This window comes from Halichoerus grypus, chromosome 14 (assembly GCF_964656455.1).
Source record: "Halichoerus grypus chromosome 14, mHalGry1.hap1.1, whole genome shotgun sequence".
NCBI lineage: Eukaryota > Metazoa > Chordata > Mammalia > Carnivora > Phocidae > Halichoerus > Halichoerus grypus.
This window is the reverse complement of record NC_135725.1, coordinates 19,949,076-19,967,484: the sequence shown is the minus strand read 5'-3', so window position 1 is coordinate 19,967,484 and position 18,409 is coordinate 19,949,076.

Sequence of the window (18,409 nt, the reverse complement as noted above, 5' to 3'; positions counted from 1 at the left end):
TAATTTTGAATTCAATATAACAAATTTGGCTATAAAAATATCTTAGAATATGTTTCAACATCCAATTCCAGACTGTTAGATTAGCCATGACATTGGGTTAACTATGTCAATGCTTCCACCCAACAGTGGTTTTTATTAGGACATATCTCTCTTATGGAATCTGTAAGTTGAAGGGGATACATCAGAAGATTCCTGACACCATCCCAAGCAGTCCTTATTCTACAATCTGAAAACACTGAGCTTTCAAAATAAAAGAGGGAAAGTCATTGAAAAAAAAAAAGTATCCAAAATTAAAGCCATGGTTCTATATTAATTACAGGAAGGTGAAAAGAAAATGTTTTCCAGAGTTTTAGGAATGCCCACATCCAGAAAGATACAATACATACACTTTTCCCTGTGATCCCAACAAGTACAACTAAAAACACTGGACAGTATATACAAAACAAACTAAGAAACTCTGAAAGTCAGAGAGAAGAAAATAAACTGGCCAGGAACCTCAGTGGCCAAGTAACAACATGATGGTGAGTTCCCTGGGTTTTCTTTTGCCTCGTATATCTCAGACTTGGGGCAGAAGCCAACAACCAGAAATGCCAAAGAGATCAGACAAGAGTCCCAATAAGAAGCAGCTGTCTCTATCCAAAAGACCAGAAAAAAGGGCATCCTATCAAGACAGACACATTTTTAGATGAGAATCATTCTACATCAGCCAAACAACAAAGAAAAAACTACTGCCATCCTCACCCACACTCCAAATGAGAAGCTAGATTTCCACCCTCGAGAGTTTGGATGTCCCAACACCCCCACCAGGATAGTTTCAGAGAAGATAAGTAAGGATCTGGGACTTTCCTCCCTGCCAACTGGTAACAAGCTCCTCCCTCCCCACCGTAATGCCAGTGTAGACCACATGGAGACCCTGGAATTCCACCTCCATCTTTCAGTAACAAGACTCCTGACCACTTCTCCATTGAGGTAGTATCAGCAGAGACCTACTAGAGAACTAGAACTCTTCCCATCTCAAGACAGTAAAGAGGCCAGCTCCCACCACAGTATCACTGGAGACCACAGGGGAGACTGAATCCCATCCCTGCCTAGCAGGAACAAGGACAACCCTCTTCTGAATTAAGAGACAATGAGTAGGGAATTTAGACTTCTATCTCCACCTAGAAGTAACAAAGTGGTGCCTCTGTTTCCCCTGCCAAAGCAGTGTCAGAGAAAACTAACTCAAACAAAAGGCTTAAAATAAGATCCCAAATTCTCATAACATAATGTGCAACTGTCTAGATTTTAATCAAAAACTACTGATCATACTGAAAAGATCTCAAACCGAATGAAAAAACAATCAACACTGAGAAGACAGAGATGGTACAGTTACTAAACAAAAATTCTATAGTAACCATGATAAAATGCTTTAAAAAGAAATTACAAAGAAAAAAATAGAAAGTCTCAACAAAGAAATAGAAACTATAAGCAAAGAAGTAAAAGATATAAAGAACCAAATGAAAATTTTGATTTTTGATTTATTTTTTTTTTTTTTGCCAAATGGAAATTTTAGAACTAAAAAATACAATAACCAAAATAAAAATCTCAGTGGGTGGGCTGAAGGACAGAATCGAGGAGATGAGAAGAAAGAACTATTGAACTGGAAGATAGAAAACAAGAAATTGCCCAATCTAAACAACAGACAATACATTGGGAAAAAGTGAATAGAACCCCAGGCACTTTTTAGCCAAAGATCTAACATTCATGTCACCAAGTCTCAGGAGAGCAAAAAAAGGGGCAAGGCTGAAAAAGTACTCAAATAAATAATAGCTAAAAACTTCCCAAATCTGGCAAGAGACATAAACTTAGATTCAAGAAGGTGACTGAACCTAAACAGGGTAAATCCAAAGAAATCCATGCCAAGACATTATAATTAAACTTCTGAAAACTAAGATAGTGAAAAAAGTCATGAAAGTAGCCAGAGAAAACTGACATCTTACATATAGGGGAAACAATTTTTTTTAAAGATTTATTTATTTATTTTGGAGAAAGAGAGCATGTGAGCAGGGGGAGGGGCAGAGGGAAGGGGAGAGGAAAGAATATCAAATAGACTCCCTGCTGAGCATGGAGCCCAATATGGGGCTCGATCTCATCACCTGAGATCATGACCTGAGCTGAAATCAAGAGTCAGACACTCAACCAACTGAGCCACCCAGGCACCCTGGAGAAATAATTTTAGAATAATATCTGACCATAGAGGCCAGAAGGAAGTGGCATGATATTTTCCAAGTACTAAAAGAACAAAAACTGTCAATCCAGAACCTCATACCTAGCAAAAATAACAATAAAATTGACCAACCTCTAGCAAGACTGACCAAAAAAAGAGACACAAATAACAGTATCAAGAATGAACCAGGGGGGCGCCTGGGTGGCTCAGTTGGTTAAGCGACTGCCTTCAGCTCAGGTCATGATCCCAGGGTCCTGGGATCGAGCCCCGCAGCGGGCTCCCTGCTCAGCGGAGAGCCTGCTTCTCCCTCTGCATGCCGCTCTGCCTACTTGTGCTCTCTGTGTCAAATAAATAAATAAATAAATAAATAAATAATAAAAGAATGAACCAGGGATATCATACAGACCCTGTAGGCATCAAAAAGAGAATGCTATGAATGACTCTACATACATAAACTTGATAATTAAGATGAAATGGACCAACCTTTTATAAAATATAATCTATTACAACTCACCCAAAATGAAATAATTTGAACAGCACCACAGCTATTCAAATTTTAATAATTCAGAATTTTAAAACTCCTGAAACAGATAGCCCCAAGCCCAGATGGTTTCATCAGAGATTTCTACCAAACATTTAAAGAAGAATTAACACCAATTATTCAATATATCTTTCTGAAATTAGAAGAGGAGGGAACACATTCCAATTAATTTTATGAAGGTAAAAATATCCTAATATCAAAACTACAGAGGGAGTACAAAAAAGAAAGCTATAGGCCAATATCCCTCATCAATAAGGACAAAAGAATTGGCAACAAAGTATTAGCAAATAGAATTCTACATACATAAAAATAATGATATACCATGACCAAGTCTCATTTATTCCAGGAATGTGAAGTTGATTCACTATTCAAAAATCAATCAGTATAATGCATCCACTAACAGGTTAAAGAAAAAAAAAATCACATGATCATAATCATCAATGCAGAAAAAGCATTTGACAAAATTTCAGTCATGATAAAAACTTAGAAAAATAGGTATAGAAGAGAATTTCCTCAATTTGATAAAAGAGCATCTACAAAAGCCTACAACTAACATTTGACTTCATGGTGAAAGACTGAATGATTTCTCCCTAAGGCCAAGAACAAGGCTTATTTAACATATGCTGGAAGTTTTAGCCACTGAAATAAGGCAAAAGAGGAAATAAATGACAAAATGATGGTAAAGGAAGAAGTAAAACTGTCCTAATTTCCAGATGACATGATTGTCTAGGTAGAAAATCCCAAGGAATACAATAAATAATACAATTAAACAACAAACAATAAAACTCCTAAACCTAATAAGTGAGTTCAGCAGGGTCACAGGATACAAGATAAACATATAAAAATCAATTATATCCCTATATACTAAAAATGAGCATATAGACAGTGAAATTAAAAATTCAATATCATTTATAATCACTCACAAAAGTAAAATATTTAGTTGTAAATCTAATGCAACATGTACAGAACTTATACACTGAAAACTATATAATGCAGATGAAAGAAATCAGACTAATAAATGGAGAGACAGTATGTTCAAGGATTGGAAGAATCCACATAGTAAAGATGTCAACTCGCCTCAAAATGACATTGAAGCAATGCCTATTAAAACCCCAGTAAGACTGTTATTTGTGTGTGCATACATACATACATATACGTATATGTGTATATGTATAAAATACACATACATACACACATAATTATCCAAAAATTTCTGTGGAAAGGCAAAGCAATTTAAATAGCAAAAACAATTTTGAAAAAGAACAAGATGGGGAAGTGGCGGAAATCAGTCTACCTGATTTCAAGACTTATGATATAGCTACAGTGATCAAGGGCTATGTGGTACCAGCAAAGGGACAAAAGTCAATGGAAAAGAACAGAGAACCCAGAATACACTCACACAAATATGCTCAACTGATTTCAACAAAGGTGCAAAACCATACAATAGAGAAAAAAATAGCCTTTTCAACAAATGGTGCTGGCTCAATTGGACATCCATAGGAAAAGAAATGAACCTCAACCTAAGCCTCACACCTTATTAAAAAATTAAGTCAGAATAAGTCATAAACTAAACATAAAACTGTAAAACTTTAAGAATAGGAGAAAATTTTCAGGATACAAGGCTAGGCAAAGAGTTCTTAGACTTTATACCAAAAATATAAGAGGAAAATTTGATATATAGATATCAACGTCAATATTTTTGTTGTGATATTGTACTATATTTTGCAAAATATTACCATTGGGGGAAACTGAGTAAAAATTACATGGGATTACTCTGTATTATTTCTTTCAACTGCATGTGAACCTACAATTATCTCAAAATAAAAAATAAATTTTAAAGCTGTCAGAAAAATAAACAGGAAGAGTATCATTTAAGCTATAATTAGATTTTTAAAAATAGCTTCAAATCAATTAGAAGAAATGGTTACATTAAATTTACTTTAAAACTTGTTTCTATGTAATTTCTCTCAAATTGAATGAGCTAGACCTCTAATCCTAGCTACAATAGAATAGCTTTGTAGCAGACCAACAATCCTGCTGAAATATAGACAATTTAGATTTTTTTTAAAAAAAAAAAACATCTATTTGAAATCATTATAGAGTTGCTGAGAAAGCCAGAATTTATGGAATCAGATCCTAGGGAAAGAGAAAACTAATAGAGAAAAGTCAAACTTTCTGCATATCCCTTTTCTTTTCGGAGTATCTGTTCATTCTTCGGTCAGTCAAGGTGTTGAGAAGCCAGCTGAGCCTTATGCCATCTCATACACCAAAGAGACAAAAAATGGAGTTCAGTACTACCAAGGTTGGAAGGACTTCAGCAGCCAAGATCTTGAAAAGAAGGCAGGTGCAGAAATGTGAGCTGGACACTCAAGTTTCCTCTTGAGACATTTGCCTAATAAGCTGCACAAAACAAGAGGCTATGAACCCAAGTAGAAATTAGTTTAAAAACACTGCAGAGTTTGAGGCAGTCTCATAGTATTTAGGATACAAAATTAGAAGTCCAAGATCTACTAGAGATGAAGATGTTGTCCCAGTTGGGAAGCCAGGAGAGCTCTACCCGGAGGTAATGGCAAACTCAAAATAGATTGAGCCTTACAAAGACTGAAAATCACCCTCAGGCCAGCTCAGTCTCTACTTGGACCAAGATGATCTGCCCTTCAACTGCCTACAAGAAGACTGAATAAATCCTACTCCAAGGAAAGAACATTACCTAACCTTCTATAGTTTTCATAAGTGATGCCACGTATTCAATTAAAACACTTACTGGCAGACCTGTACCTCTGAAACAAATAATACATTATATGTTAAAAAAAAAAAAAAAAGAAGATAGTAGGAAGGGAAAAATGAAGGGGAGGAAATCAGAGCGGGAGACGAACCATGAGAGACGATGGACTCTGAGAAACAAACTGAGGGTTCTAGAGGGGAGGGGGGTGGGAGGATGGGTTAGCCTGGTGATGGGTATTAAAGAGGGCACGTACTGAATGGAGCACTGGGTGTTATATGCAAACAATGAATCATGGAACACTACATCAAAAACTAATGATGTAATGTATGGTGATTAAGATAACATAATAAAATTAAAAAAAAAAAAACAAATACTTACTGGCATAACAAGAAAGAGAATAAACAGAGGGAAAACCAGAAATGGGCTTACAAGTAACTAGTATATTGGAGTTATCAGATAAAGATGTTAAAATAATTACTGTCAAAGAAAAAAATGGCAAAATAGAAAATCAGAAAACCAGAATCCATAAGAAAAAGTTAAATGGAATTCCCCAATTTAAAAATACAATAATTGAAATTAAGGAGATCACAAAAGACAGCTTGAAAAGCAGGACTGGACCCAGCAGAAGAGAAAATAGTTAACTGGAATGTTTAGGTAAAAAATATCCAGACTGAAGCACTAAGAGTCACAAGAATGAAAAGTACAGAAAAGAGTGTATGTGTGATACTGTGTTAAAAATCTCATATATATATATATAATTAGAGTCCCAAAAGCAGAGGAAAGAGAAAATAGGACAGAATAAAATTTAAAGAGATTAAAAATTGAGTAATTTCCAAAACCGATGAAAGACATCAAGCCACATGTTTAAGAAATGCTAGCAGGAGGGGCAGCTGGGTAGCTCAATTGGTTAAGTGTCTGCCTTCAGCTCAGGTCATGATCTCAGGGTCCTGGGATTGAGCCCCACATCAGACTCCCTGCAGCAGGGAGTCTGCTTCTCCCTCTGCCTCTGCCCGCCCCCATGCTTTCTCTCTCAAATAAATAAATAAAATCTTTAAAAAAAAAAAAAAAGAAAAAGAAATGCTAGCAGGATAAATACAAAGAACACCATATCTAGGCTCATCATAATCAAAGAGCTAAAAACTAAAGGCAAAAACAAAAGCAAGCAGAAAAGAAGACATTATCACTAAAAAAATAAGAAGTCTGAGAGTTTTTTAAAATAAAAACAACAGAATACCTTTAAAATGCCACCCTAGAATTTTAAACTCGGTAAAAAAGCCATCAAAGCTGAAAGACAAAAACATTTCCAGACCAACAGAAACCAGGAGATCCACACTAAAGGAAATGTAAAGGGAACTGTTCTAGAAGGGAAATTAGACAAAGAGATGCAGTAAGAAATAAGGTACAACAGAGTATGTTAGGTGGATGAATCTAAAATATTTTTTAAATCAATAATCTCCTGAAGGATTTAAAATGTAAGTAAAATTTAAAAGTATGACAACAACAATAACAATCAGGAAGGGCGTTAATTGAGGTATATTGTTTTTAAAACAGGGCCACAAATCTTTTGATGCTCCTCTATCAAGAGCTATTGACTATCCCCTTCTCTTGAGTCCAAATTGACTTGAGATTTCTTAAACCACTAGAGTGTGGCCAAAGTGAAAATACGTGACTTTCAAGGCTAGGTCATAAAAGGTCACGCAACTTCCACCTTGCCCTCTTGTTCTTTGAGCCCTGAGTCACCATATAAAAAGCTAACTCTTTGGCCACCTTGCTGAAGAGACCACATAGAGGACCTCTGATCAGTAATTACAGCAAGTCCATCATCCTTCAGCCATCTCAGCCCAGACACCAAACATGTGAGTGAAGAAGCCATCCGTTCAAGTCACTCCAGCCAGTCAAGTCATCCCAGGTGAGGATCCAGACATCATGGAGCAGAGACAGCCATCCCCACTGTGCCTTTTCAAAATTCCTAACTCAGAGAATCCAGGAACTTAACCAATTGGTTACTGTTCAATGCTACTAAATTTTAGGGTACTTTGTTACACTGCAAAAATAACAAGAACAGAGAGATCAAGTCACTGTAATGTCCTAGAACTGTCTGAGAAACAGTAAGAGAACTAACTTATATTAGAGTCTGATAAATTAAGGATGCATCTTGTGGTCTTTAGGTAATCTTTAAAAATATGAGGAAAGTATGTCTAATTAAGCCACATATGCAAATATTGCTCATTCACTCTTCATAAATTGCATATGCTACTTAAGTTTGGGTTTTGAAGCTTCTTGGGAGAAATCAGTGCAATATTTTAGAGAAACTGTCAATATCTTTACCTGTACTACGTCCATATATGTCACCATCACCCACCACACACGCTCTTTCACCCTGAAAACTGTAACAGGCGTAGGTGACAGAAGAGGGGTGGAAACCCCCAACGGCCAAGGCATTTTGTTTAGATCCTATGGAAACATAAGATCCTGAAATAAATACTGGAAAATCTCTTTCCAGTTTTAGCTCCAACAAAGGAGGAAGCTTCACATATTGAAACTGAGTTCTAGTGTCATCTCTGCCACTATTCAGCTATGTGACCCGGAAAAAAAAAAAATCACTTAAAATATAAGATTCAGCTTTCTAGAATGAAGAATTTTAAAACTAAAAGAGATGAGCTTTTCCAACCCATTATATAATGTAAACCATAAAATAAAGGGGTTGCACAAGATCATTTCTAAACCTCTCCAGATTTTAAAATTCAGTAGGAAAACATTTGCCTTTGCAACGAATATAGGTTCTAGTCAATAGATATAAAGCCCTGAGAATAGTTAAGTACTTAAACAAAAAGAGCTTTTTTCCCCTTCTACCAATTACTCTCTTATTCCTCTACATTTCTCTCCTCTACCCCACAACTACAGATATGTATGAAAGCTATAATTTTCATTAAAAGACTCATGCAGATTCATAGCTGAAGTTATACAGTTTCCAAAATTAAAGTGCAGACAATTAACCCACAAAATAGAGCTCATACAGTATTTGTTTCTTGTTTCTAGTTATATGTCAGCAAAATGAAAACATGGCAATGCTGCATAGTATCTGCTTGAAAGAAATTTGGTGCAAGCAAGAAAGAGCACTCCTACATCTCATTCGTTTCACTCAAAGCACAGAAGATACACAGATACAAAGCTATAAGATATCCAGCGTAGACTAAGGTTAGGTGGGCACTATGAATACTGAAGAAAGAGTACAACCATCTGAATAAATGACATTCTTTGAAAATGTGCAACTCAACATAACAAAACATCGAAGGGTCTTCTGGTCTCTGTTTCATCCAATGTGTGAAAATAATCGCAGATGGCCACGGGAGCTGTGAGGCTGGAGGCAGGAGCACCTTGCATGGAAGACAGACTGAGGACCTACTGGAAGTTTCTTGAACCTCTCACCCATAACTAGGGTATAAAAATTGTCAGGATATGTAGAGAGCTTGAGTGGTTCTATGACAAGTGAACTCCATGAGCAAATACTGAATTAGGGAACAACCTGACTTTCATAGGTTGTTGGGGACAGAAACAAAAAAATAAACAAACAAAAAACAAAACATGAGACTTTCTCAGGGACCAGATGTGGGTCCATGCATGGAATAAAGTTGGGGTGGGTTGTTTTAGAGTCAGTACAAAGAAGGCTGCTTAAGTGGAATCTCAGAAGATGGAAGCCAAAGAATTTCTAAAGGCTATGGAAGGAGCAGGCAGCCAGAGAGAAGAGAGATAGAGCAATGAAAGAGTGATAACATAACTCGGCAACTTGGAGCAGGATGTTCCTCACTGTACTCAGGAAAGCAAAGATTTTGCTATTTCATTTTTTAGTTCTAGGGAATTTTTATAATATTGCAAATAACTTGGTGTATAAGAATAGTATGAAAAAGTGGAAGAAACTAGTCTTAGACATGCTTTATCTTTAAGGATTGGTGATTTCTTAATAATTTTCATCAATGTATGTCAATGAATCAATTGACAGTACATTGTACACCTACCATATGTCGAAAGTCACATGGGCTTTGAAGATGCGACAAGAAAATTACCGGATATTTGTTGTGCCAAAGAGCTGTTCATCTATGTCTGAAATCATTGCCTAATAATATGCTGGTCTTGCCACATGAGGATAAGGCACTGACCACTTGGTGTCCTTTCTCCAGTTGCTACAATGGCTCTGTCTTTAGACATCCTCTGTGGATCATCTGGTCTACCCTAGGAATCAGAACAATGCACTGTACAAAGACGAGCTGGAATTGGCCAAACCCTGTGGCTTCAGGTTCAAATAGGACAGGAACACTTCACCCACACAGGGATAATATGCTATAGAGAAATCAGGATCCATGAAAGCCTACCCTCGAACTCATGTAATTCTTCCCGAGAGAAAGGATCATTTGTATTGATATATTCTTGTGGGATAACACAATCTGTTCTGACTATACACATATTGTATTAAAAGACCATTTTATCTACAGGGTATCAATTTTAGCTACAGAAAAATAAATCAATTGGAGCACTGCCTACCTACATAACTCCTTAGTGCAAGTATGCTGTGTTTCCCAGTTTGTGGCTTCTGTCTTTATTGTCTCCCAATAACAGAACTGTGTCAATACCTCCATTTTCATTAAGTGAATGGGCTAGAATTCACTGGTCAAACACAGTGACACCTGGTTATGATCACTGTGCTTTATATCTACATAATGGAAAATGTGTCTCAATCTTATATTAGTTCCACTACTTATATTCCTGGGATCCAATGGTCTGGACTATTTTTCCTCTTCTCTCCACCACAAGAAATACAGTTCAAAAAAAGCAGGTGTGCACAAAATTCCACTGTGTAGTGCACACAGTGGGTATTCAGTTAATGCTTGCTGAACTGTGAGAAGCACCATATTAGCATACAAACTCAATCCATATAGTAAATGTGATTTATACCCTACACATAGGAGTGAACAAATTCATTCTGATTCTCCATTTGCTTGTGATGAGCAAGTGATTCCACATGTATTTTTATTAAGCTGATGGCTTCCTGACGAAGGTATGAAAGAACAGCCTACACGGACATAGCCCACAGTTTACTGAGGTCCTATATATGCTGTGGATGACCAAAAACCAAGTAGTCTCCCCTGTTTAGAAACCCTGTGCATGGGGCGCCTGGGTGGCTCAGTCGTTAAGCGTCTGCTTTCGGCTCAGGTCATGATCCCAGGGTCCTGGGATCGAGCCCCACATCGAGCCCCGCATCGGGCTCCCTGCTCCATGGGAAGGCTGCTTCTCCCTCTCCCACTTCCCCTGCTTGTGTTCCCTCTATCACTGTGTCTCTCTCTGTCAAATAAATAAATAAAATCTTTAAAAAAGGAAAAGAAACCCTGTGCACCTGTAAAACATAAGGTCAATTTGTATGAGTGGAAGGCTTTTTTGAAAGTAACTCAATAAGCCAAAACATCAGTTATGACACAAGTCAAACTGTATTCTTCACATACATAGCGCCGTTACAACAGAAAACTTGCGACTTGAGCTTACCTAGAATAAAAAAGTTTTATCTGGGCTTGGGTTACGATTTGGATTTGAGCTACGACCCTGCAGACAGAAACGGCCAGGTGCACAGTTCAGACACACGGCACTCCCATCCTCCTCCACGGGGTTGGAAATTGGTGGAGTGTCTTCTGGGTAAACAGAAAGAGAAGGATGCCGCTTCGACGCCTATCCGGTTCCCAAGGGATATCAGAGGACACTCGAGTCACGTCCAGAGAGACAGGATAACCGCATCACCTGCCACAAAGGATACTCTCGAGAAAGAGTGAAAATAAGCCACGTGCTCTAAAGTCATCCGTGCTTGGCAGAATTACGGCCCTGCTATATTTATACACATGGGTACAGTTTTCATACACTATTATGGTCTCATATTATATATCTTTAAATCATCCTGCAAAAGTTTCTGCCTCGGCCTAATGCTGGCTCTAATTTAGGATGAACAACTACTCTCATAAAGAAAAACTGCGGCCGCTGCTGTTTATTAGGCTGCAGAAAAGGTCTCGCTGACTAATGTCCCAGGATTAAATGAATGTGGAATAATAAGAGCTGATTTATTTGTGCTCTGCTAGGATAAAGCTGCCACTGATTTTACAAGAAACTATTCATCTGAGGCCCACTATAGCTAGTAAATTGTGCCTGTTGCTGAAATTAGTCTCCAGGCCTTCATGTAATCTACAGTGTGGAGTAGCAGTGTGGTAATAAAGCCATTGTGGCTACTTGGTTTATTTAAAAGGTCCCCCTTTTATCCCCAACTTCGGGGATTCTAAAAGTCAACCTTCTGAGATCACTTTTGGAAATTCACCTGTCCCTTACCCACAAACCGCACTTCTAAGCTGCGGAATTTAAAGCCCGAATTGGAAGTATATAGCCCCCAATAAACAAACACCGGAGCAGTCCTCTCTCTCGCGGCAGATTTTTCTTTCTGGCCCAGCACACAAGGACAGCATTTCTCAGGCTCTGAGCATGTACATGGTGGCCAGCAGAAGGTGGCAGGCCCAGGATGAAAAGGGACTATTGTTCCCCCTCTAAAATGTGTTTGGATCTTCTGCGGTCCAAGACCGTCCTCCCCGTCCTCCCCAATTTACCGATGGCAATATCATGCAGGGCCTTGGTGTGGGTTCCTCCGTGAAAGGAAGCATTCAAACAAACCAATGGAAAAGTCTGGCCAACAGAAATCAGCAAAACCAGGTGCAGCTGTTGGAGCCAAGGCAGCATGAATGCTGGAGAGATCTTTGGAGGGAATAGTGACAACCCTAGGTCCCCTCTTGAATAAAAGCTTTACATATTTTATATGAAATGAATAAAAAAATCCTATTTTAGACACTGCCGTATAACCTATTCTGGCTCATTGTAGTTATTCAATTGTTGAACTGAAAAATCAAGCAGTATATTAACTTAAGAACCAATCAAAATAGCAACTGCTTCTCTGGAGAACAGTTTTTCTGTGTTATAATTAACAGTACTATCAGAAATCATCTTCAAGTTGCGCTTCATTCTATCCGGCTTTGCTCATCAGATTGTTTATGGCAGCATGATACTCTGCATGCTTGATCATCAAGACGATGAAAACAATAACAACAACAACAACAATAAGAGTGACCCTAATAGCGCCTACTCAGTGCCTGGCATTTTTCTGAGCACTTTGTGCAATCCCAGCTCCTTGGACCTTCGTAACAATCTTATTGAAAGAGGCATTATTCCCATTTACAAATGAAGAGATTGGAGCACAAGAAGCTACGAAATGTGTCCATGGTTTCCCAGCTGGTAAGTGGCAGGAACAGGATTTGAACCTGGGGGGCCTGGCTCTCAAGGCAGTGGTTCTAACCACTAGGCTACAAAAGAAACTCCAAAGTGTGGAAAACATAAGCATGTGTGGCTTATGGGGTTTCTGAGGACTTGTTTATTCCGGCAAGGGCCAGGAAATCTAGTTGTCTTTATTAAATGCCAGCAGAATATGGAACAGAGTGTATTTTAATACTCGCCCTACCAAAGTGAGCGCCATGTATCCAATTCTGATTCTCCCAATTTCACTTTCTCTGGTTGCAAAACTGTCCTCTGGCTTTCCCCTCTATACTTCCTTTCTCCAAAATCTTCTTTGATGAGAAACAGGATTCTCGCCTGTCTTAGCTTCTCCACCATCTTTCCTAACTGACCTTTCTCTTCCCACAATTGCTCACTTGATGCCATGATCCAGAACCCAGTCGTGTGAGGTTTTCATAATTACTGAAGAGGCGCTGGCCCAGTAACGCACTGAATGACTTGCCTGAGGAGAAAGAGGAGGTTGGAAAACCGCCCCCACATGCCAATCCTGGTCTGTGTCCACATCCTCTCACCTATTCTGACGCCTTGACTCAAGTCTCCATGTTCCAGCAAAGAAAGACCAGCCAGTATCTCCTCTGGCTACAGAGGGTTCCCTTCTTGGATTAGCATGCACATAGGCCTCAAAGTACTTTTCTCCAAGGCACAGGATATAGTTATCCTTATCCTTCATGGGTGAGATAGTCTATTAATTTTATGGTGCTTCATTCTGGTTTGTGTGAAATGCTGTAATTTCATTATCAGCTTTGGAAGGATGGGATCAGGGGAACAAGTGGAATCCACTTAGCAGTTGCTAGGAAGTTTGGCCTGGGATTTACTTGTCACTAGTATGGGTGCAAAGTGTTCGCTGTGCTTTGTGACATTCTCCCTCTCTAACGGCAGCTCAGACTTTCGTGGATAACACTTTCCACCCACCGCAGAACTGCTCTCCTGGCTTTGGTTACTGTGACCAAGCTAGAAGTTAGTAGGACTTGTGTATCCATTGTTGTCCTTCTTTTTGTCACCAATTCTCTTTACTTATTCATGAACAAGGGCTGTGTCTCCAAGACCCGGTTTCCCTACCCCTTCTCCTGAATTTCAGATCCTCAATATAAACATTTCATTCGTAGGTGAGGGCTACTGCCTGGGTCCCTGCTACTCAAAATGTGGCCCTCAAATTAGCAGCACAGGCAGGGGCTGGGAGTTTGTCAGAAATGCCCAGTCTAAGGCCCCATCTTACCTCTATTAACTCAGAAGATGCATTTTAACAGGATCTCCAGGTGATGTATATGCACAGAATTTGAGAAGCACGGGTGGAGGTAATAGGAAGTTTTAGGTCCCTAACAAGAGACGGAGCAAGCCAGAGCTTTGGATAAGCAACAATAGTCCAGTTTAGTAAGGACCAAGCCTTTGACTTAGAAATATTCAGGTTTTCCAAACGGTGCAGGCAGCACAGAAAGAGCAGACTGCTTTCACAAGCGTTACCACCAAAATTTCAGGAAGTCCGCCACAGAAGAAGGAAAAGGAAAGAAAGGCGGTATTATATTCTTTATCATTTCTTCTAAGGATACCAACTTCTACTTCACAAAGTTATTTTTTAAAATCAGCGGCAATAATAATTTAAAAGAGCAAGACAACCCCTTAATTTTCTCCCTTGCATCACTGCAAGTATGTAATACGTGAGTTCTCTAAAGCCCACCTCGCTCCTAGTGAGGAGAGGAGAGGCCATGAACTCCAACCACACAACCAACTACTCTTGAGATTGTGAAGAGTTTCTGAGATTCTTTCCACTTCACCAAAAGAAAAATCTATGAACATACTCTTCTCTCTCTCTCTCTCTCTTTTAAAAGGGCCATAGGCACAATTGCTTAAATTTCTCTTAATTTTTATTTCTTCTGGATCTTTCATTTTATTGTAATTTGACCATCTTTTTTTTTTTTAAAGATTTTATTTATTTATTTGACAGAGACACAGTGAGAGAGGGAACACAAGCAGGGGGAATGGGAAAGGGAGAAGCAGGCCTCCCGCGTAGCAGGGAGCCTGATGCAGGGCTCAATCCCAGGACCCCAGGATCATGACCTGAGCCGAAGGCAGACGTCCAATGACTGAGCCACCCAGGCGCCCTTGACCATCTTTCTTAAAGTCACTTTGAGTTAGTGCACTTCTAGGTTTCTCACTTAGCTATCCCAGTCTTTTAAGCAAAACCTCCTAAAGATATTATGCAAAAAAAATATGCTATGATTCAAGAGAGTCACAAGGCTTTCATAAGTCAAAACTAAGGAAAAGATGATGAGTACTTTCTTTAAGGTTTGTATTAGGGTCAATCTATTGAGTCACAGACTGCTACAGTATAAAAGTTTGTCTTGAAGCCTACAAGCCAGAAAATATCTTAGATAACCATACTTATGCAGTATTTCCATAACCCCTCTTGAAAACTAATCCAGAGTTAAGATGTAATCCTAATATAGTCAACATTCAATTTATTTTAAAAGTTTTACTGAGTGTTACACACATGGATGGCTTATACTTACTTAGTTCTTAATAATAAAGATAACTATTACAATATTTGCAGTAAGACAGAACTCCTCTCTCACTCCTACCCTTCCAACCTACCACTCCCTGACTCTGAGCCAGTTACAGGAGAAGCTTGTTTGCCAACAAAATGAGGGCTGGGCATTGATCAGCTAAATAAAAGAAAACTTGGATTCAAGTAGGAAATATATTTTGAAATTACATCTTAAGTGTTTTCTTCCATTTATCTGGAATAAATAAATGAAAATTCAGTTTGTCTTTATTGTAGAGCATAGCCATTTCTTGGAATAAGAATCCACAGACTGGAATTAGTCACTGATTTTCTTGCACAAATCATATCTACAGTGAGTAATCCGTAATTTCCAACTCCTGAATTTGGTAAAGAACTTAACATTTGGTAATCAAGCTGAATGCAGGAAATTTCTATATTTTAATATATTTTCATAGTTTAATATATTTTTAATATATTTTCCCATGTCTAATATAATAATGATGTGTTAGCTGCTCATATGTAGACTCTCCAAAGTTTCCAAAGAAATAATAACCATATCTTTTCATGCTAACTCTTCATCCTTCTGAATATTATTTAAATGAATGATAATCACTATCAATACCTCCTCTAGACACATGAATGGGGACCCCTGTTCTGGGCCAAACTTTAGAAGTCCACATTTTCGTCCTATTCTTGCCACATTCCCCTCAATGGAGCCAAAGTGACATGCCCATTCAAAGACCACTTTCTCCTTTCCAAACCATGTTCCGGGGAACCTGGGTGGCTCAGTCAGTTAAGCATCCAACTCTTGATCTCAGCTTAGGTCTTGATCTCAGGGTCGTGAGTTCAAGCCCCACATGTGGCTCCATGCCCAGCATGGAGCCTACTTAAAACAACAACATGTTCCACGTACAACAAGGTCCCTGAAATTCCCCGGCCAAATAGCATGAACAAAGTTTGGATGTAAATGAAGTGTGGAAACCCTGGTTAAGGTGTTCATGTACTACGTGAGATCCCTTGTGGTAAGAGACAAATTTGAGGTTAGAAGAGATGGTGAAAGACTGCAGGGCAAGCTGGTGAAGATGGGACCTCTTTGCACTGCCATGTTTTGCATGGAACACCAAAGATTTTGAGAACTAGAAATTTAAACTTGGCATTCCAAATCATTATCAAGATTTATTTATCATGAAGGAAGGATAGAACATACTTTAAGAGTCTATTAGCTTAAATTATCTTTAAATATTCAGACCCAAGGGATATGGACCTCCACTGGTAATCTTGTTCATGACCCCATCAATGTTAGGGCCAAGCCTAATTATAAGAAGATACATAAATAATTTGGAAAGCACACACAGCTGACTCTTGGCAGACCCACAGCTCAGCTGGTGGGAGCATAGTGACCAGAGCACATACTAGAGCATCCTCCTTGCCACAGACATTTGGAAGCATTTGGCACCTCTGTGTGCTCTACAGATAAAATGGAGAGTACAGATTATTCCAGAAAGGATGTTAGTGGGAGCTGTTTAAAAGCGGTTCTACCATACTGAACTTCACCAAGCGTCAGTCTTGGATCTGTAAAATAAGAATCATTATGTCTAATACACAGGCTTACTGTGAGGAATAAGTATGTCAATCTATAGAGTGCTTAAAATGAGGGCCACACACATAATACCTGGTAACAAGCACACTTTTCCTAGTTATAATATTAATAGTAATATCAAATAATTATACAACACTTAGTATGTGCCCTTGAGATTCCCCTACCATCCCAGTTTAAGCACAAAGAAGGTTAAGTAACTTGCCCTAAGTACACAGAATAGGTAAATGGTAGAGCCAGAATCCAAGCCGAGGCATTCTGACTCCAGAATGTGTTCTTTGGTGAATTTCTCTATTACTTGGAAAGGACCATCTTTTCTATTTTTTACACCTCCTTAAAGTGGTATTGTACTTCAGCTGAGCCTATTAGAAAAACATGCTGGCTATATCAAATGGATCAGTTATGTGGAATAAGTGCTTCATAAACTTTCAAGTGTTACAGCAAACACGGTGAAGATAAAGACATTTCCCAACCTCATCCTATACTCCAAACTTCCGTGGGTCATACAATTTATAAAAGATGATATTTAACTTCTAAGTCATTATGACATCGAGGATATTTCTGGCCATTGTTTTTACATACATCAGTTATTTTATGTTTACATTATGGGTATGTGTTTCTTTTTCAATTACTAAGTGAGCAATTCTACTTCTATCACTGGAATTTTAATTTGTTCATTTTAGCCATCTTTTCACATTTATTATGGCAAATTTTGAGTTGCTTACTAGCCCCCACCTAAGTCAAGGTTATCAAAGAATTTACATGGCATCCTGATATTCCCATATATAAGGCCTACGAGAACCACAAATAACTAGATCAAATTCACAGATGCCAAGACACCGTATCTCACGTATGTACCTCCAAACTAGGCGTGCACTGAGACAATCATGAAGAAATCTTCACCCCACTGAAAGGTAAGTAAAAAGAAAACAACTGCATCATTAAATGAATTTTCACTATATATATCTAGTTCAGAGATTTCAAATTTATGGCTCCTGAGATGAAACCAGTATAGGCTAGCTAGCCCACAGTGTTTCAAACTCTTGCCATCATTTAAAAATCAGCACATTTTACATTAAAAAAAAAAAAAAAAAAACAGATTTCCAATTCCTCTTGAAAACTGGAAAATCTGTTCACACCCAACCCAGATTCTCACCTGGCAAGCAAGTCTAGAGTGGAACAGTCACATGAATGCCCCTGTTCCCCACAGTCACCACCATCCCCTATACAGAGTCTTACGCCTTCTGGTTCAGTTATTTAATTATCTACCTGGACCCAGCAGGGATTTGAGCATAAAACTCCTAATCCTGATGGTCTGGTGTCGTACGGATAAAATTAAAGTTTGATGTTTCAAGAAACTCCTCATCATCTATTGGTGCAGAGGCTAGCCAAGATTTACTGATGATCAAATTATAGGAGTTAAAGTCAGATTAAATGATATGAACTTCACTGCCCTTTCTCCTTCTTAAGTC